Genomic DNA, 21,241 nt, shown 5'->3' with positions numbered 1-21,241 from the left:
TGAGCATGCGTGGAGTTCTGGGGATTGGTGGTCTGGTGGACCTCTGCGCATGATCACAAGTGTGTGCAAACATTTCCACGTTTGGATTTCTTGAAATCTGGTTTCTTTGGTGGAGATTTTCTCTGGATGTGTGCAGATGTATGTGCATTCATGTGAGCATGCGTGGAGTCCTGAGGATGGCTGGTCGGGTGGACCTCTGCGCATAATCACATGTGTGTTCAAACATTTCCACTTTTGGATTTTTTGGAATCTGGTTTCTTTGGTGGAGTTTTTCTCTGGATGTGTGCAGATGTATGTGCATTAATGTGAGCATGCGTGGAGTCCTGAGGATGGCTGGTCGGGTGGACCTCTGCGCATAATCACATGTGTGGGCAACCATTTCCATCTTTGGATTTCTTGGAATTTGGTTTCGTTAGAGGAGTTTTTTTTTGGATATGTGCAGATGTATGTGCATTCATGTGAACATGCGTGGAGTCCTGAGGATTGGTGGTCGGGTGGACCTCTAATCATGATCACAAGTGTGTGCAAACATTTTCATGTTTGGATTTCTTGAAATCTGGTTTCTTTGGTGGAGTTTTTCTCTGGATGTGTGGAGATGTATGTGCATTCATTTGAGCATGCGTGGAGTCCTGAGGATGGCTGGTTGGGTGGACCTCTGCACATCAGTACAGTCTTCCACAGGAGCTGCTGATCCAGTTCTACACTGCAGTCATTGAGTCTGTCCTGTGCTCCTCCATCACAGTCTGGTATGGTGCAGCCACTAAACAGGACAGGAGCAGACTGCAGCGGACTGTACGGGCAGCAGAAAGGATCATCGGTGCCCCCCTGCCCTCCATCCAGGATCTGTACCTCTCAAGAACCAGGAAACGGGCAGGGAAAATCGTCACAGACCCCTCACACCCTGGACACAGACTTTTTGACCTGCTGCCCTCTGGCAGACGGTACAGAAGCCTGCAAACCAAGACCACCCGACACAGGAACACTTTCTTTCCCCTCGCCATCTCCCTCCTAAACAGTTGACCTGTCACACTGCTCCCACTGCCAGACTGCAACTGCACCTTATGTACATTCTGTAGTATTCATTCCACCTCATTTCATTTCTGTATTTTATGTACATAAGTTTAGTTATTTATAGTTGGTTCACACAGCTTTGTGTATGTATGTGTATGCATGCGTAATGTACATATAGGTGTGTGTGTGTGTGTGTGTGTGTGTGTGTGTGTGTGTGTGTGTGTGTGTGTGTGTGTGTGTGTGTGTGTGTGTGTGTGTGTGTGTGTGTTTTTACATTGCTGTGCTTGAGAGCCACCATCTACCGGAACCAAATTCCTTGTATTTGTCTGCACATATACTTGGCCAATAAACACGATTCTGATTCTGATTCTGATTCTGATCATCACAACTGTGTGCAAACATTTGCATGTTTGGATTTCTTGGCATTTGGTTTCGTTAGAGGAGATTTTCTCTGGATATGTGCAGATGTATGTGCATTCATGTGAGCATGCGTGGAGTCCTGATGATGGCTGGTCGGGTGGACCTCTGCGCATAATCACATGTGTGGGCAACCATTTCCATGCTTGGATTTCTTGGAATTTGGTTTCGTTAGAGGATATTTTCTCTGGATATGTGCAGATGTATGTGCATTCATGTGAGCATGCGTGGAGTCCTGAGGATGGCTGGTCGGGTGGACCTCTGCGCATGATCACAAGTGTGTGCAAACATTTTCATGTTTGGATTTCTTGAAATCTGGTTTCTTGGGTGTAGTTTTTCTCTGGATATGTGCAGATGTATGTGCACTCATGTGAGCATGCGTGGAGTCCTGAGGATGGCTGGTTGGGTGGACCTCTGCGCATAATCACATGTGTGTGCAAACATTTCCACGTTTGGATTTTGTGGAATTTGGTTTCATTAGAGGAGATTTTCTCTGGGTGTGTGCAGATGTATGTGCATTCATTTGAGCATGCGTGGAGTCCTGAGGATGGCTGGTCGGGTGGACCTCTGCGCATGATCACAAGTGCGTGCAAACATTTCCACGTTTGGATTTCTTGAAATCTCGTATATTTGGTGGAGTTTTTCTCTGGATGTGTGCACATGTCTGTGCATTCATGTGAGCATGCTTGGAGTCCTGAGGATGGCTGGTCGGGTGGACCTCTGCGCATAATCACATGTGTGGGTAAGCATTTCCATGCTTGGATTTCTTGGAATTTGGTTTCGTCAGAGGAGATTTTCTCTGGATACGTGCAGATGTATGTGCATTCATGTGAGCATGCGTGGAGTCCTGAGGATTGGTGGTCGGGTGGACCTCTGCGCCTAATTACATGTGTGGGCAAACATTTCCATGTTTGGATTTCTTGGAATTTGGTTTCGTTAGAGGAGATTTTCTCTGGATATGTGCAGATGTATGTGCATTCATGTGAGCATGCGTGGAGTCCTGAGGATGGCTGGTTGGGTGGACCTCTGCGCATAATCACAACTGTGTGCAACCATTTCCATGTTTGGATTTCTTGGAATTTGGTTTCTTTGGTGGAGATTTTCTCTGGATGTGTGCAGATGTATGTGCATTCATGTGAGCATGCGTGGAGTCCTGAGGATGGCTGGTTGGGTGGACCTCTGCGCATAATCACATGTGTGTGCAAACATGTCCACGTTTGGATTTTTTGGAATTTGGTTTCATTAGAGGAGATTTTCTCTGGGTGTGTGCAGATGTATGTGCATTCATGTGAGCATGCGTGGAGTCCTGAGGATGGCTGGTCGGGTGGACCTCTGCGCATAATCACGTGTGGGCAAACATTTCCATGTTTGGATTTTTTGGAATTTGGTTTCGTTAGAGGAGATTTTCTCTGGATATGTGCAGATGTATGTGCATACATGTGAGCATGCCTGGAGTCCTGAGGATGGCTGGTCGGGTGGACCTCTGCGCATAATCACATGTGTGGTGAACCTTTTCCATGTTTGGATTTTTTGGAATTTGGTTTCGTTAGAGGAGATTTTCTCTCGATATGTGCAGATGTATGTGCATTCATGTGAGCATGCGTGGAGTCCCGAGGATGGCTGGTCGGGTGGACCTCTGCGCATGATCACAAGTGTGTGCAAACATTTCCACGTTTGGATTTCTTGGAATTTGGTTTCGTCAGAGGAGATTTTCTCTCGATATGTGCAGATGTATGTGCATTCATGTGAGCATGCGTGGAGTTCTGGGGATTGGTGGTCGGGTGGACCTCTGCGCATGATCACAAGTGTGTGCAAACATTTTCATGTTTGGATTTCTTGAAATCTGGTTTCTTTGGTGGAGATTTTCTCTGGATGTGTGCAGATGTATGTGCATTCATGTGAGCATGCGTGGAGTCCTGAGGATGGCTGGTCGGGTGGACCTCTGCGCATAATCACAACTGTGTGCAAACATTTCCACTTTTGGATTTTTTGGAATCTGGTTTCTTTGGTGGAGTTTTTCTCTGGATGTGTGCAGATGTATGTGCATTAATGTGAGCATGCGTGGAGTCCTGAGGATGGCTGGTTGGGTGGACCTCTGCGCATAATCACATGTGTGTGCAAACATTTCCACATTTGGATTTTTTGGAATTTGGTTTCTTTGGTGCAGTTTTTCTCTGGGTGTGTGCAGATGTCTGTGCTTTCATGTGCGCATGCATGGAGTCCTGAGGATGGCTGGTCGGGTGGACCTCTGCGCATAATCACATGTGTGGGCAACCATTTCCATCTTTGGATTTCTTGGCATTTGGTTTCGTTAGAGGAGGTTTTTTTTGGATATGTGCAGATGTATGTGCATTCATGTGAGCATGCGTGGAGTCCTGAGGATGGCTGGTTGGGTGGACCTCTGCGCATAATCACAACTGTGTGCAAACATTTCCACGTTTGGATTTCTTGGCATTTGGTTTCGTTAGAGGAGATTTTCTCTGGATATGTGCAGATGTATGTGCATACATGTGAGCATGCGTGGAGTGCTGAGGATGGCTGGTCGGGTGGACCTCTGCGCCTAATCACATGTGTGTGCAACCATTTCCATGTTTGGATTTCTTGGAATTTGGTTTCGTTAGAGGAGTTTTTCTCTGGATATGTGCAGATGTATGTGCATTCATGTGAGCATGCGTGGAGTCCTGATGATGGCTGGTCGGGTGGACCTCTGCGCATAATCACATGTGTGGGCAACCATTTCCATGCTTGGATTTCTTGGAATTTGGTTTCGTTAGAGGAGATTTTCTCTGGATGTGTGCAGATGCATGTGCATTCATGTGAGCATGCGTGGAGTCCTGGGGATTGGTGGTCGGGTGGACCTCTGCGCATGATCACAAGTGTGTGCAAACATTTTCATGTTTGGATTTCTTGAAATCTGGTTTCTTTGGTGTAGTTTTTCTCTGGATATGTGCAGATGTATGTGCATTCATGTGAGCATGCGTGGAGTCCTGGGGATTGGTGGTCGGGTGGACCTCTGCGCCTAATCACATGTGTGGGCAACCATTTCCATGTTTGGATTTCTTGGAATTTGGTTTCGTTAGAGGAGATTTTCTCTGGATATGTGCAGATGTATGTGCATTCATGTGAGCATGCGTGGAGTCCTGAGGATGGCTGGTTGGGTGGACCTCTGTGCATAATCACATGTGTGGGCAAACATTTTCATGTTTGGATTTCTTGAAATTTGGTTTCTTTGGTGCAGTTTTTCTCTGCATGTGTGCAGATGTCTGTGCATTCATGTGAGCATGCGTGGAGTCCTGAGGATGGCTGGTCGGGTGGACCTCTGCGCATAATCACATGTGTGGGCAACCATTTCCATGTTTGGATTTCTTGGCATTTGGTTTCGTTAGAGGAGATTTTCTCTGGATATGTGCAGATGTATGTGCATACATGTGAGCATGCATGGAGTGCTGAGGATGGCTGGTCGGGTGGACCTCTGCGCCTAATCACATGTGTGTGCAACCATTTCCATGTTTGGATTTCTTGGAATTTGGTTTCGTTAGAGGAGATTTTCTCTGGATATGTGCAGATGTATGTGCATTCATGTGAGCATGCGTGAAGTCCTGAGGATGGCTGGTCGGGTGGACCTCTGCGCATGATCAGAACTGTGTGGAAGCATTTCCATTTTTGGATTTCTTGAAATCTGGTTTCTTTGGTGCAGTTTTTCTCTGGGTGTGTGCAGATGTCTGTGCATTCATGTGAGCATGCGTGGAGTCCTGAGGATGGCTGGTTGGGTGGACCTCTGCGCATGATCACATGTGTGGGTAACCATTTCCATGTTTGGATTTCTGGGAATTTGGTTTCGTTAGAGGAGATTTTCTCTGGATATGTGCAGATGTATGTGCATTCATGTGAGCATGCGTGGAGTCCTGAGGATGGCTGGTCGGGTGGACCTCTGCGCATAATCACATGTGTGGTGAACCTTTTCCATGTTTGGATTTCTTGGAATTTGGTTGCGTTAGAGGAGATTTTCTCTGGATATGTGCAGATGTATGTGCATTCATGTGAGCATGCGTGAAGTCCTGAGAATGGCTGGTCGGGTGGACCTCTGCGCATGATCACATGTGTGGGTAACCATTTCCATGTTTGGATTTCTTGGAATTTTGTTTCGTTAGAGGAGATTTTCTCTGGATATGTGCAGATGTATGTGCATTTATGTGAGCATGCGTGGAGTCCTGAGGATGGCTGATCGGGTGGACCTCTGCGCATGATCACAAGTGTGTGCAAACATTGTCATGTATTGGATTTCTTGAAATCTGGTTTCGTTAGAGGAGATTTTCTCTGGATATGTGCAGATGTATGTGCATTCATGTGAGCATGCGTGGAGTCCTGAGGATGGCTGGTCGGGTGAACCTCTGCGCATGATCACAAGTGTGTGCAAACATTTCCACGTTTGGATTTCTTGAAATCTGGTTTCTTTGGTGCAGTTTTTCTCTGGATGTGTGCACATGTATGTGCATTTATGTGAGCATGCGTGGAGTCCTGAGGATTGGTGGTCCTCTGCGCATGATCACAACTGTGTTCAAACATTTTCATGTATTGGATTTCTTGAAATCTGGTTTCGTTAGAGGAGATTTTCTCTGGGTGTGTGCAGATGAATGTGCATTCATGTGAGCATGCGTGGAGTCCTGAGGATGGCTGGTCGGTTGGACCTCTGCGCATAATCACATGTGTGGGCAACCATTTCCACTTTTGGATTTCTTGGAATTTGGTTTCGTTAGAGGAGATTTTCTCTGGATATGTGCAGATGTATGTGCATACATGTGAGCATGCGTGGAGTCCTGAGGATGGCTGGTCGGGTGGACCTCTGCGCATGATCACAACTGTGTGCAAACATTTTCATGTATTGGATTTCTTGAAATCTGGTTTCGTTAGAGGAGATTTTCTCTGGGTGTGTGCAGATGAATGTGCATTCATGTGAGCATGCGTGGAGTCCTGAGGATGGCTGGTCGGTTGGACCTCTGCGCATAATCACATGTGTGGGCAACCATTTCCATGTATGGATTTCTTGAAATTTGGTTGCGTTAGAGGAGATTTTCTCTGGATATGTGCAGATGTATGTGCATACATGTGAGCATGCGTGGAGTCCTGAGGATGGCTGGTCGGGTGGACCTCTGCGCATAATCACAACTGTGTGCAAACATTTCCACATTTGGATTTTTTGGAATTTGGTTTCATTAGAGGAGATTTTGTCTGGGTGTGTGCAGATGTCTGTGCATTCATTTGAGCATGCGTGGAGTCCTGAGGATGGCTGGTCGGGTGGACCTCTGCGCCTAATCACATGTGTGGGCAACCATTTCCATGTTTGGATTTCTTGGAATTTGGTTTCGTTAGAGGAGATTTTCTCTGGATATGTGCCGATGTATGTGCATTCATGTGAGCATGCGTGGAGTCCTGAGAATGGCTGGTCGGGTGGACCTCTACGCATAATCACATGTGTGGGCAACCATTTCCATGTTTGGATTTCTTGGAATTTGGTTTCGTTAGAGGAGATTTTCTCTGGATATGTGCAGATGTATGTGCATTCATGTGAGGATGCGTGGAGTCCTGAGGATGGCTGGTCGGGTGGACCTCTGCGCATGATCACAACTGTGTGCAAACATTTTCATGTATTGGATTTCTTGAAATCTGGTTTCGTTAGAGGAGATTTTCTCTGGGTGTGTGCAGATGTCTGTGCATTCATTTGAGCATGCGTGGAGTCCTGAGGATGGCTGGTCGGGTGGACCTCTGCGCATGATCACAAGTGTGTGCAAACATTTTCATGTTTGGATTTCTTGAAATCTGGTTTCTTTGGTGCAGTTTTTCTCTGGATGTGTGCAGATGTCTGTGCATTCATTTGAGCATGCGTGGAGTCCTGAGGATGGCTGGTCGGGTGGACCTCTGCGCATGATCACAAGTGTGTGCAAACATATTCATATTTGGATTTCTTGAAATCTGGTTTCTTTGGTGGAGTTTTTCTCTGGATGTGTGCAGACGTATGTGCATTAATGTGAGCATGCGTGGAGTCCTGAGGATGGCTGGTTGGGTGGACATCTGCGCATAATCACATGTGTGGGCAACCATTTCCATGTTTGGATTTTTTGGAATTTGGTTTCATTAGAGGAGATTTTCTCTGGGTGTGTGCAGATGTATGTGCATACATGTGAGCATGCGTGGAGTCCTGAGGATGGCTGGTCGGGTGGACCTCTGCGCATAATCACAACTGTGTGCAAACATTTTCATGTTTGGATTTTTTGAAATTTGGTTTCATTAGAGGAGATTTTCTCTGGATATGTGCAGATGTATGTGCATACATGTGAGCATGCGTGGAGTCCTGAGGATGGCTGGTCGGGTGGACCTCTGCGCATAATCACAACTGTGTGCAAACATTTCCACGTTTGGTTTTTTGGAATTTGGTTTCATTAGAGGAGATTTTGTCTGGGTGTGTGCAGATGTCTGTGCATTCATTTGAGCATGCGTGGAGTCCTGAGGATGGCTGGTCGGGTGGACCTCTGCGCATGATCACAAGTGTGTGCAAACATTTTCATGTTTGGATTTCTTGAAATCTGGTTTCTTTGGTGCAGTTTTTCTCTGGATGTGTGCAGATGTCTGTGCATTCATGTGAGCATGCATGGAGTCCTGAGGATGGCTGGCCGGGTGGACCTCTGCGCATAATCACATGTGTGTGCAAACATTGTCATGTATTGGATTTCCTGAAATCTGGTTTCGTTAGAGGAGATTTTCTCTGGATATGTGCAGATGTATGTGCATTCATGTGAGCATGCGTGGAGTCCTGAGGATGGCTGGTCGGGTGAACCTCTGCGCATGATCACAAGTGTGTGCAAACATTTCCACGTTTGGATTTCTTGAAATCTGGTTTCTTTGGTGCAGTTTTTCTCTGGATGTGTGCACATGTATGTGCATTTATGTGAGCATGCGTGGAGTCCTGAGGATTGGTGGTCCTCTGCGCATGATCACAACTGTGTGCAAACATTTTCATGTATTGGATTTCTTGAAATCTGGTTTCGTTAGAGGAGATTTTCTCTGGGTGTGTGCAGATGAATGTGCATTCATGTGAGCATGCGTGGAGTCCTGAGGATGGCTGGTCGGTTGGACCTCTGCGCATAATCACATGTGTGGGCAACCATTTCCATGTTTGGATTTCTTGAAATTTGGTTTCATTAGAGGAGATTTTCTCTGGATATGTGCAGATGTATGTGCATACATGTGAGCATGCGTGGAGTCCTGAGGATGGCTGGTCGGGTGGACCTCTGCGCATAATCACAACTGTGTGCAAACATTTCCACATTTGGATTTTTTGGAATTTGGTTTCATTAGAGGAGATTTTGTCTGGGTGTGTGCAGATGTCTGTGCATTCATTTGAGCATGCGTGGAGTCCTGAGGATGGCTGGTCGGGTGGACCTCTGCGCCTAATCACATGTGTGGGCAACCATTTCCATGTTTGGATTTCTTGGAATTTGGTTTCGTTAGAGGAGATTTTCTCTGGATATGTGCCGATGTATGTGCATTCATGTGAGCATGCGTGGAGTCCTGAGAATGGCTGGTCGGGTGGACCTCTACGCATAATCACATGTGTGGGCAACCATTTCCATGTTTGGATTTCTTGGAATTTGGTTTCGTTAGAGGAGATTTTCTCTGGATATGTGCAGATGTATGTGCATTCATGTGAGGATGCGTGGAGTCCTGAGGATGGCTGGTCGGGTGGACCTCTGCGCATGATCACAACTGTGTGCAAACATTTTCATGTATTGGATTTCTTGAAATCTGGTTTCGTTAGAGGAGATTTTCTCTGGGTGTGTGCAGATGTCTGTGCATTCATTTGAGCATGCGTGGAGTCCTGAGGATGGCTGGTCGGGTGGACCTCTGCGCATGATCACAAGTGTGTGCAAACATTTTCATGTTTGGATTTCTTGAAATCTGGTTTCTTTGGTGCAGTTTTTCTCTGGATGTGTGCAGATGTCTGTGCATTCATTTGAGCATGCGTGGAGTCCTGAGGATGGCTGGTTGGGTGGACATCTGCGCATAATCACATGTGTGGGTAACCATTTCCATGTTTGGATTTTTTGGAATTTGGTTTCATTAGAGGAGATTTTCTCTGGGTGTGTGCAGATGTATGTGCATTCATTTGAGCATGCGTGGAGTCCTGAGGATGGCTGGTCGGGTGGACCTCTGCGCATAATCACAACTGTGTGCAAACATTTTCATGTTTGGATTTTTTGAAATTTGGTTTCATTAGAGGAGATTTTCTCTGGATATGTGCAGATGTATGTGCATACATGTGAGCATGCGTGGAGTCCTGAGGATGGCTGGTCGGGTGGACCTCTGCGCATAATCACAACTGTGTGCAAACATTTCCACGTTTGGTTTTTTGGAATTTGGTTTCATTAGAGGAGATTTTGTCTGGGTGTGTGCAGATGTCTGTGCATTCATGTGAGCATGCGTGGAGTCCTGAGGATGGCTGGTCGGGTGGACCTCTGCGCATGATCACAAGTGTGTGCAAACATTTTCATGTTTGGATTTCTTGAAATCTGGTTTCTTTGGTGCAGTTTTTCTCTGGATGTGTGCAGATGTCTGTGCATTCATGTGAGCATGCATGGAGTCCTGAGGATGGCTGGCCGGGTGGACCTCTGCGCATAATCACATGTGTGGGCAACCATTTTCATGTTTGGATTTCTTGGCATTTGGTTTCGTTAGAGGAGATTTTCTCTGGATATGTGCAGATGTATGTGCATACATGTGAGCATGCGTGGAGTCCTGAGGATGGCTGGTCGGGTGGACCTCTGCGCATAATCACATGTGTGGTGAACCTTTTCCATGTTTGGATTTCTTGGAATTTGGTTTCGTTAGAGGAGATTTTCTCTGGATATGTGCAGATGTATGTGCATTCATGTGAGCATGCCTGGAGTCCTGAGGATGGCTGGTCGGGTGGACCTCTGCGCATGATCACAAGTGTGTGCAAACATTTCCACGTTTGGATTTCTTGAAATCTGGTTTCTTTGGTGCAGTTTTTCTCTGGATGTGTGCAGATGTCTGTGCATTCATGTGAGCATGCGTGGAGTCCTGAGGAAGGCTGGTCGGGTGGACCTCTGCGCATAATCACATGTGTGGGTAACCATTTCCATGCTTGGATTTCTTGGAATTTGGTTTCGTCAGAGGAGATTTTCTCTGGATATGTGCAGATGTATGTGCATTCATGTGAGCATGCGTGGAGTCCTGGGGATGGCTGGTCGGGTGGACCTCTGAGCATGATCACAACTGTGTGCAAACATTTTCATGTTTGGATTTCTTGAAATCTGGTTTCTTTGGTGGAGATTTTCTCTGGATGTGTGCAGATGTATGTGCATTCATGTGAGCATGCGTGGAGTCCTGAGGATGGCTGGTCGGGTGGACCTCTGCGCATAATCACAACTGTGTGCAAACATTTCCACTTTTGGATTTTTTGGAATTTGGTTTCATTAGAGGAGATTTTCTCTGGATATGTGCAGATGTATGTGCATTCATTTGAGCATGCGTGGAGTCCTGAGGATTGGTGGTCGGGTGGACCTCTAATCATGATCACATGTGTGTGCAAACATTTTCATGTTTGGATTTCTTGAAATCTGGTTTCTTTGGTGGAGTTTTTCTCTGGATGTGTGCAGATGTATGTGCATTAATGTGAGCATGCGTGGAGTCCTGAGGATGGCTGGTCGGGTGGACCTCTGCGCATAATCACATGTGTGGGTAACCATTTCCATGTTTGGATTTCTTGGAATTTTGTTTCGTTAGAGGAGATTTTCTCTGGATGTGTGCAGATGTCTGTGCATTTATGTGAGCATGCGTGGAGTCCTGGGGATTGGCGGTCGGGTGGACCTCTGCGCATGATCACAAGTGTGTGCAAACATTTTCATGTATTGGATTTCTTGAAATCTGGTTTCGTTAGAGGAGATTTTCTCTGGATATGTGCAGATGTATGTGCATACATGTGAGCATGCCTGTAGTCCTGAGGATGGCTGGTCGGGTGGACCTCTGCGCATAATCACATGTGTGGTGAACCTTTTCCATGTTTGGATTTCTTGGAATTTGGTTTCGTTAGAGGAGATTTTCTCTGGATATGTGCAGATGTATGTGCATTCATGTGAGCATGCGTGGAGTCCCGAGGATGGCTGGTCGGGTGGACCTCTGCGCATGATCACAAGTGTGTGCAAACATTTCCACGTTTGGATTTCTTGGAATTTGGTTTCGTCAGAGGAGATTTTCTCTCGATATGTGCAGATGTATGTGCATTCATGTGAGCATGCGTGGAGTTCTGGGGATTGGTGGTCGGGTGGACCTCTGCGCATGATCACAAGTGTGTGCAAACATTTTCATGTTTGGATTTCTTGAAATCTGGTTTCTTTGGTGGAGATTTTCTCTGGATGTGTGCAGATGTCTGTGCATTCATGTGAGCATGCGTGGAGTCCTGAGGATGGCTGGTCGGGTGGACCTCTGCGCATAATCACAACTGTGTGCAAACATTTCCACTTTTGGATTTTTTGGAATCTGGTTTCTTTGGTGGAGTTTTTCTCTGGATGTGTGCAGATGTATGTGCATTAATGTGAGCATGCGTGGAGTCCTGAGGATGGCTGGTTGGGTGGACCTCTGCGCATAATCACAACTGTGTGCAAACATTTCCACTTTTGGATTTCTTGGAATTTGGTTTCTTTGGTGCAGTTTTTCTCTGGGTGTGTGCAGATGTATGTGCATTCATGTGAGCATGCGTGGAGTCATGAGGATGGCTGGTTGGGTGGACCTCTGCGCATAATCACAACTGTGTGCAAACATTTCCACTTTTGGATTTCTTGGAATTTGGTTTCTTTGGTGGAGATTTTCTCTGGATGTGTGCAAATGTATGTGCATTCATGTGAGCATGCGTGGAGTCCTGAGGATGGCTGGTCGGGTGGACCTCTGCGCATAATCACATGTGTGGGCAACCATTTCCATGTTTGGATTTCTTGGAATTTGGTTTCGTTAGAGGAGATTTTCTCTGGATATGTGCAGATGTATGTGCATTCATGTGAGGATGCGTGGAGTCCTGAGGATTGGTGGTCCTCTGCGCATGATCACAACTGTGTGCAAACATTTTCATGTATTGGATTTCTTGAAATCTGGTTTCGTTAGAGGAGATTTTCTCTGGGTGTGTGCAGATGTATGTGCATTCATGTGAGCATGCGTGGAGTCCTGAGGATGGCTGGTCGGGTGGACCTCTGTGCATTATCAGAACTGTGTGCAAACATTTTCATGTTTGGATTTTTTGGAATTTGGTTTCGTTAGAGGACATTTTCTCTGGATATGTGCAGATGCCTGTGCATACATGTGAGCATGCGTGGAGTCCTGAGGATGGCTGGTCGGGTGGACCTCTGTGCATTATCAGAATTGTGTGCAAACATTTTCATGTTTGGATTTCTTGAAATCTGGTTTCTTTGGTGGAGTTTTTCTCTGGATGTGTGCAGACATCTGTGCATTCATGTGAGCATGCGTGGAGTCCTGAGGATGGCTGGTCGGTTGGACCTCTGCGCATAATCACATGTGTGGGCAACCATTTCCATGTTTGGATTTCTTGGAATTTGGTTGCGTTAGAGGAGATTTTCTCTGGATATGTGCAGATGTATGTGCATACATGTGAGCATGCGTGGAGTCCTGAGGATGGCTGGTCGGGTGGACCTCTGCGCATAATCACAACTGTGTGCAAACATTTCCACATTTGGATTTTTTGGAATTTGGTTTCATTAGAGGAGATTTTGTCTGGGTATGTGCAGATGTATGTGCATTCATTTGAGCATGCGTGGAGTCCTGAGGATGGCTGGTCAGGTGGACCTCTGCGCATGATCACAACTGTGTGCAAACATTTTCATGTATTGGATTTCTTGAAATCTGGTTTCGTTAGAGGAGATTTTCTCTGGATATGTGCAGATGTATGTGCATACATGTGAGCATGCGTGGAGTCCTGAGGATGGCTGGTCGGGTGGACCTCTGCGCATAATCACAACTGTGTGCAAACATTTCCACATTTGGATTTTTTGGAATTTGGTTTCATTAGAGGAGATTTTGTCTGGGTGTGTGCAGATGTATGTGCATTCATTTGAGCATGCGTGGAGTCCTGAGGATGGCTGGTCGGGTGGACCTCTGCGCATGATCACAACTGTGTGCAAACATTTTCATGTATTGGATTTCTTGAAATCTGGTTTCGTTAGAGGAGATTTTCTCTGGATATGTGCAGATGTATGTGCATTCATGTGAGCATGCGTGGAGTCCTGAGGGTGGCTGGTCGGGTGGACCTCTGCGCTTAATGACATGTGTGGGCAACCATTTCCATGTTTGGATTTCTTGGAATTTGGTTTCGTTAGAGGAGATTTTCTCTGGATATGTGCAGATGTATGTGCATACATTTGAGCATGCGTGGAGTCCTGAGGATGGCTGGTCGGGTGGACCTCTGCGCCTAATCACATGTGTGGGCAAACATTTCCATGTTTGGATTTCTTGAAATCTGGTTTCTTTGGTGGAGATTTTCTCTGGATGTGTGCAGATGTATGTGCATTCATGTGAGCATGCGTGGAGTCCTGAGGATGGCTGGTTGGGTGGACCTCTGCGCATGATCACAAGTGTGTGCAAACATTTCCATGTTTGGATTTCTTGAAATCTGGTTTCTTTGGTGCAGTTTTTCTCTGGATGTGTGCAGATGTATGTGCATTCATATGAGCATGCGTGGAGTCCTGGGGATGGCTGGTTGGGTGGACCTCTGCGCATCATCACATGTGTGTGCAAACATTTCCACTTTTGGATTTTTTGGAATTTGGTTTCATTAGAGGAGATTTTCTCTGGGTGTGTGCAGATGTATGTGCATTCATGTGAGCATGCGTGGAGTCCTGAGGATGGCTGGTCGGGTGGACCTCTGCACATAATCACATGTGTGGGCAACCATTTCCATCTTTGGATTTCTTGGAATTTGGTTTCGTTAGAGGAGATTTTCTCTGGATATGTGCAGATGAATGTGCATTCATGTGAGCATGCGTGGAGTCCTGAGGATGGCTGGTTGGGTGGACCTCTGCGCATAATCACAACTCTGTGCAACCATTTCCATGTTTGAATTTCTTGGAATTTGGTTTCGTTAGAGGAGATTTTCTCTGGATATGTGCAGATGTATGTGCATTCATGTGAGTATGCGTGGAGTCCTGAGGATGGCTGGTCGGGTGGACCTCTGCGCATAATCACATGTGTGGGGAACCATTTCCATGTTTGGATTTCTTGGAATTTGGTTTCGTTAGAGGAGATTTTCCCTGGATATGTGCAGATGTATGTGAATTCATGTGAGCATGCGTGGAGTCCTGAGGATGGCTTGTCCGGTGGACCTCTGCGCATGATCACAAGTGTGTGCAAACATTTCCATGTTTGGATTTCTTGAAATCTGGTTTCTTTGGTGCAGTTTTTCTCTGGATGTGTGCAGATGTATGTGCATTCATATGAGCATGCGTGGAGTCCTGGGGATGGCTGGTTGGGTGGACCTCTGCGCATCATCACATGTGTGTGCAAACATTTCCACTTTTGGATTTTTTGGAATTTGGTTTCATTAGAGGAGATTTTCTCTGGGTGTGTGCAGATGTATGTGCATTCATGTGAGCATGCGTGGAGTCCTGAGGATGGCTGGTTGGGTGGACCTCTGCGCATAATCACATGTGTGTCCAAACATTTCCACTTTTGGATTTTTTGGAATTTGGTTTCATTAGAGGAGATTTTCCCTGGATATGTGCAGATGTATGTGAATTCATGTGAGCATGCGTGGAGTCCTGAGGATGGCTTGTCCGGTGGACCTCTGCGCATGATCACAAGTGTGTGCAAACATTTCCACGTTTGGATTTCTTGAAATCTGGTATCTTTGGTGCAGTTTTTCTCTGGATGTGTGCAGATGTATGTGCATTCATATGAGCATGCGTGGAGTCCTGGGGATGGCTGGTTGGGTGGACCTCTGCGCATCATCACATGTGTGTGCAAACATTTCCACTTTTGGATTTTTTGGAATTTGGTTTCATTAGAGGAGATTTTCTCTGGGTGTGTGCAGATGTATGTGCATTCATGTGAGCATGCGTGGAGTCCTGAGGATGGCTGGTTGGGTGGACCTCTGCGCATAATCACATGTGTGTCCAAACATTTCCACTTTTGGATTTTTTGGAATTTGGTTTCATTAGAGGAGATTTTCCCTGGATATGTGCAGATGTATGTGAATTCATGTGAGCATGCGTGGAGTCCTGAGGATGGCTTGTCCGGTGGACCTCTGCGCATGATCACAAGTGTGTGCAAACATTTCCACGTTTGGATTTCTTGAAATCTGGTTTCTTTGGTGCAGTTTTTCTCTGGATGTGTGCAGATGTATGTGCATTCATAAAAGCATGCGTGGAGTCCTGGGGATGGCTGGTTGGGTGGACCTCTGCGCATCATCACATGTGTGTGCAAACATTTCCACTTTTGGATTTTTTGGAATTTCGTTTCATTAGAGGAGATTTTCTCTGGCTGTGTGCAGATGTATGTGCATTCATGTGAGCATGCGTGGAGTCCTGAGGATGGCTGGTTGGGTGGACCTCTGCGCATAATCACATGTGTGTCCAAACATTTCCACTTTTGGATTTTTTGGAATTTGGTTTCATTAGAGGAGATTTTCTCTGGGTGTGTGCAGATGTATGTGCATTCATTTGAGCATGCGTGGAGTCCTGAGGATGGCTGGTCGGGTGGACCTCTGCGCATAATCACATGTGTGGGCAACCATTTCCATGTTTGGATTTCTTGGAATTTGGTTTCGTTAGAGGAGATTTTCTCTGGATATGTGCAGATGTATGTGCATTCATGTGAGCATGCGTGGAGTCCTGAGGATGGCTGGTTGGGTGGACCTCTGCGCATAATCACAACTGTGTGCAAACATTTCCACGTTTGGATTTTTTGGAATTTGGTTTCATTAGAGGAGATTTTGTCTGGGTGTGTGCAGATGTCTGTGCATTCATTTGAGCATGCGTGGAGTCCTGAGGATGGCTGGTCAGGTGGACCTCTGCGCATGATCACAAGTGTGTGCAAACATTTTCATGTTTGGATTTCTTGAAATCTGGTTTCTTTGGTGCAGTTTTTCTCTGGATGTGTGCAGATGTCTGTGCATTCATGTGAGCATGCGTGGAGTCCTGAGGATGGCTGGTCGGGTGGAGCTCTGCGCATAATCACATGTGTGGGCAACCATTTCCATGTTTGGATTTCTTGGAATTTGGTTTCGTCAGAGGAGATTTTCTCTGGATATGTGCAGATGTATGTGCATTCATGTGAGCATGCGTGGAGTCCTGAGGATGGCTGGTCGGGTGGACCTCTGCGCATAATCACATGTGTGTGCAAACATTTCCACGTTTGGATTTTTTGGAATTTGGTTTCTTTGGTGCAGTTTTTCTCTGGATGTGTGCAGATGTATGTGCATTCATATGAGCATGCGTGGAGTCCTGGGGATGGCTGGTTGGGTGGACATCTGCGCATAATCACATGTGTGTGCAAACATTTCCACTTTTGGATTTTTTGGAATTTCGTTTCATTAGAGGAGATTTTCTCTGGGTGTGTGCAGATGTATGTGCATTCATGTGAGCATGTGTGGAGTCCTGAGAATGGCTGGTTGGGTGGACCTCTGCGCATAATCACATGTGTGTGCAAACATTTCCACTTTTGGATTTTTTGGAATTTGGTTTCATTAGAGGAGATTTTCTCTGGGTGTGTGCAGATGTATGTGCATTCATTTGAGCATGCGTGGAGTCCTGAGGATGGCTGGTCGGGTGGACCTCTGCGCATAATCACATGTGTGGGCAAACATTTCCATGTTTGGATTTCTTGGAATTTGGTTTCGTTAGAGGAGATTTTCTCTGGATATGTGCAGATGTATGTGCATTCATGTGAGCATGCGTGGAGTCCTGAGGATGGCTGGTCGGGTGGACCTCTGCGCATAATCACAACTGTGTGCAAACATTTCCACGTTTGGATTTTTTGGAATTTGGTTTCATTAGAGGAGATTTTGTCTGGGTGTGTGCAGATGTCTGTGCATTCATTTGAGCATGCGTGGAGTCCTGAGGATGGCTGGTCAGGTGGACCTCTGCGCATGATCACAAGTGTGTGCAAACATTTTCATGTTTGGATTTCTTGAAATCTGGATTCTTTGGTGCAGTTTTTCTCTGGATGTGTGCAGATGTCTGTGCATTCATGTGAGCATGCGTGGAGTCCTGAGGATGGCTGGTCGGGTGGAGCTCTGCGCATAATCACATGTGTGGGCAACCATTTCCATGTTTGGATTTCTTGGAATTTGGTTTCGTCAGAGGAGATTTTCTCTGGATATGTGCAGATGTATGTGCATTCATGTGAGCATGCGTGGAGTCCTGAGGATGGCTGGTCGGGTGGACCTCTGCGCATAATCACATGTGTGTGCAAACATTTCCACGTTTGGATTTTTTGGAATTTGGTTTCTTTGGTGCAGTTTTTCTCTGGATGTGTGCAGATGTATGTGCATTCATATGAGCATGCGTGGAGTCCTGGTGATGGCTGGTTGGGTGGACATCTGCGCATAATCACATGTGTGTGCAAACATTTCCACTTTTGGATTTTTTGGAATTTCGTTTCATTAGAGGAGATTTTCTCTGGGTGTGTGCAGATGTATGTGCATTCATGTGAGCATGTGTGGAGTCCTGAGAATGGCTGGTTGGGTGGACCTCTGCGCATAATCACATGTGTGTGCAAACATTTCCACTTTTGGATTTTTTGGAATTTGGTTTCATTAGAGGAGATTTTCTCTGGGTGTGTGCAGATGTATGTGCATTCATTTGAGCATGCGTGGAGTCCTGAGGATGGCTGGTCGGGTGGACCTCTGCGCATAATCACATGTGTGGGCAACCATTTCCATGTTTGGATTTCTTGGAATTTGGTTTCGTTAGAGGAGATTTTCTCTGGATATGTGCAGATGTATGTGCATTCATGTGAGCATGCGTGGAGTCCTGAGAATGGCTGGTTGGGTGGACCTCTGCGCATAATCACATGTGTGGGCAACCATTTCCATGTTTGGATTTCTTGGAATTTGGTTTCGTTAGAGGAGATTTTCTCTGGATATGTGCAGATGTATTTGCATACATTTGAGCATGCGTGGAGTCCTGAGGATGGCTGGTCAGGTGGACCTCTGCGCATGATCACAAGTGTGTGCAAACATTTCCACGTTTGGATTTCTTGAAATCTGGTTTCTTTGGTGCAGTTTTTCTCTGGATGTGTGCACATGTCTGTGCATTCATGTGAGAATGCATGGAGTCCTGAGGATGGCTGGTCGGGTGGACCTCTGCGCATAATCACATGTGTGGGTAACCATTTCCATGCTTGAATTTCTTGGAATTTGGTTTCGTCAGAGGAGATTTTCTCTGGATATGTGCAGATGTATGTGCATTCATGTGAGCATGCGTGGAGTCCTGGGGATTGGTGGTCGGGTGGACCTCTGCGCATGATCACAATTGTGTGCAAACATTTTCATGTTTGGATTTCTTGAAATCTGGTTTCTTTGGTGGAGATTTTCTCTGGATGTGTGCAGATGTATGTGCATTCATGTGAGCATGCGTGGAGTCCTGAGGATGGCTGGTCGGGTGGACCTCTGCGCATAATCACATGTGTGGGCAACCATTTCCATGTTTGGATTTCTTGGAATTTGGTTTCGTTAAGGAGATTTTCTCTGGATATGTGCAAATGTATGTGCATACATGTGAGCATGCGTGGAGTCCTGAGAATAGCTGGTTGGGTGGACCTCTGCGCATAATCACAACTGTGTGCAACCATTTCCATGTTTGGATTTCTTGGAATTTGGTTTCGTTGGTGGAGATTTTCTCTGGATATGTGCAGATGTATGTGCATTCATGTGAGCATGCGTGGAGTCCTGAGGATGGCTGGTCGGGTGGACCTCTGTGCATAATCACATGTGTGGGCAACCATTTCCATGTTTGGATTTTTTGGAATTTGGTTTCATTAGAGGAGATTTTCTCTGTGTGTGTGCAGATGTATGTGCATTCATGTGAGCATGCGTGGAGTCCTGAGGATGGCTGGTCGGGTGGACCTCTGCGCATAATCACATGTGTGGTGAACCTTTTCCATGTTTGGATTTCTTGGAATTTGGTTTCTTTGGTGGAGTTTTTCTGTGGATGTGTGCAGATGTATGTGCATTCATGTGAGCATGCGTGGAGTCCTGAGGATGGCTGGTCGGGTGGACCTCTGCACATAATCACATGTGTGGGCAACCATTTCCATGTTTGGATTTCTTGGAATTTGGTTTCGTTAGAGGAGATTTTCTCTGGATATGTGCAGATGTATGTGCATTCATGTGAGCATGCATGGAGTCCTGAGGATGGCTGGTCGGGTGGACCTCTGCGCATGATCACAAGTGTGTGCAAACATTTTCATGTTTGGATTTCTTGAAATCTGGTTTCTTTGGTGGAGTTTTTCTCTGGATGTGTGCAGATGTCTGTGCGTTTATGTGAGCATGCGTGGAGTCCTGAGGATGGCTGGTCGGGTGGACCTCTGCACATAATCACATGTGTGGGCAACCATTTCCATGTTTGGATTTCTTGGAATTTGGTTTCGTTAGAGGAGATTTTCTCTGGATGTGTGCATATGTATGTGCATTCATGTGAGCACGCATGGAGTCCTGAGGATGGCTGGTCGGGTGGACCTCTGCGCATAATCACATGTGTGGGCAACCATTTCCATGTTTGGATTTCTTGGAATTTGGTTTCGTTAGAGGAGATTTTCCCTGGACATGTGCAGATGTCTGTGCATTCATGTGAGCATGCGTGGAGTCCTGAGGATGGCTGGTCGGGTGGACCTCTGCGCATAATCACATGTGTGGGCAACCATTTCCATGTTTGGATTTCTTGGAATTTGGTTTCGTTAGAGGAGATTTTCCCTGGACATGTGCAGATGTCTGTGCATTCATGTGAGCACGCATGGAGTCCTGAGGATGGCTGGTCGGGTGGACCTCTGCGCATAATCACATGTGTGGGCAACCATTTCCATGTTTGGATTTCTTGGAATTTGGTTTCGTTAGAGGAGATTTTCTCTGGACATGTGCAGATGTCTGTGCATTCATGTGAGCATGCGTGGAGTCCTGAGGATGGCTGGTCGGGTGGACCTCTGCGCATAATCACATGTGTGGGCAACCATTTCCATGTTTGGATTTCTTGGAATTTGGTTGCGTTAGAGGAGATTTTCTCTGGATGTGTGCAGATGTATGTGCATACATGTGAGCATGCGTGGAGTCCTGAGGATGGCTGGTCGGGTGGACCTCTGCGCATGATCACAAGTGTGTGCAAACATTTTCATGTTTGGATTTCTTGAAATCTGGATTCTTTGGTGCAGTTTTTCTCTGGATGTGTGCAGATGTCTGTGCATTCATGTGAGCATGCATGGAGTCCTGAGGATGGCTGGCCGGGTGGACCTCTGCGCATAATCACATGTGTGGGCAACCATTTCCATGTTTTAGGAAATGGTTGCCCAACTGCACCTCCCAAGCTCAAAGGGAGGTGCAGTTTCAGGCAGTATATGCCCAAAAAGCCAGCGAAGTACGGTCTGAAAATATGGGCAGTCTGCGACGTCAAGACGTCATACGCCTGGAGACTGCAGCTCTACACAGGCAAAGCTGCTGGGGAACGTGCTGAGGTCAACCAGGGGATGCGGGTCATTCTGGAACTGACAGAAGGGCTCCAGGGACACATCGTCACATGTGACAACT

This window comes from Pelmatolapia mariae, linkage group LG17 (assembly GCF_036321145.2).
Source record: "Pelmatolapia mariae isolate MD_Pm_ZW linkage group LG17, Pm_UMD_F_2, whole genome shotgun sequence".
Taxonomy (NCBI): domain Eukaryota; kingdom Metazoa; phylum Chordata; class Actinopteri; order Cichliformes; family Cichlidae; genus Pelmatolapia; species Pelmatolapia mariae.
Note: the sequence above shows the minus strand (reverse complement) of the source record.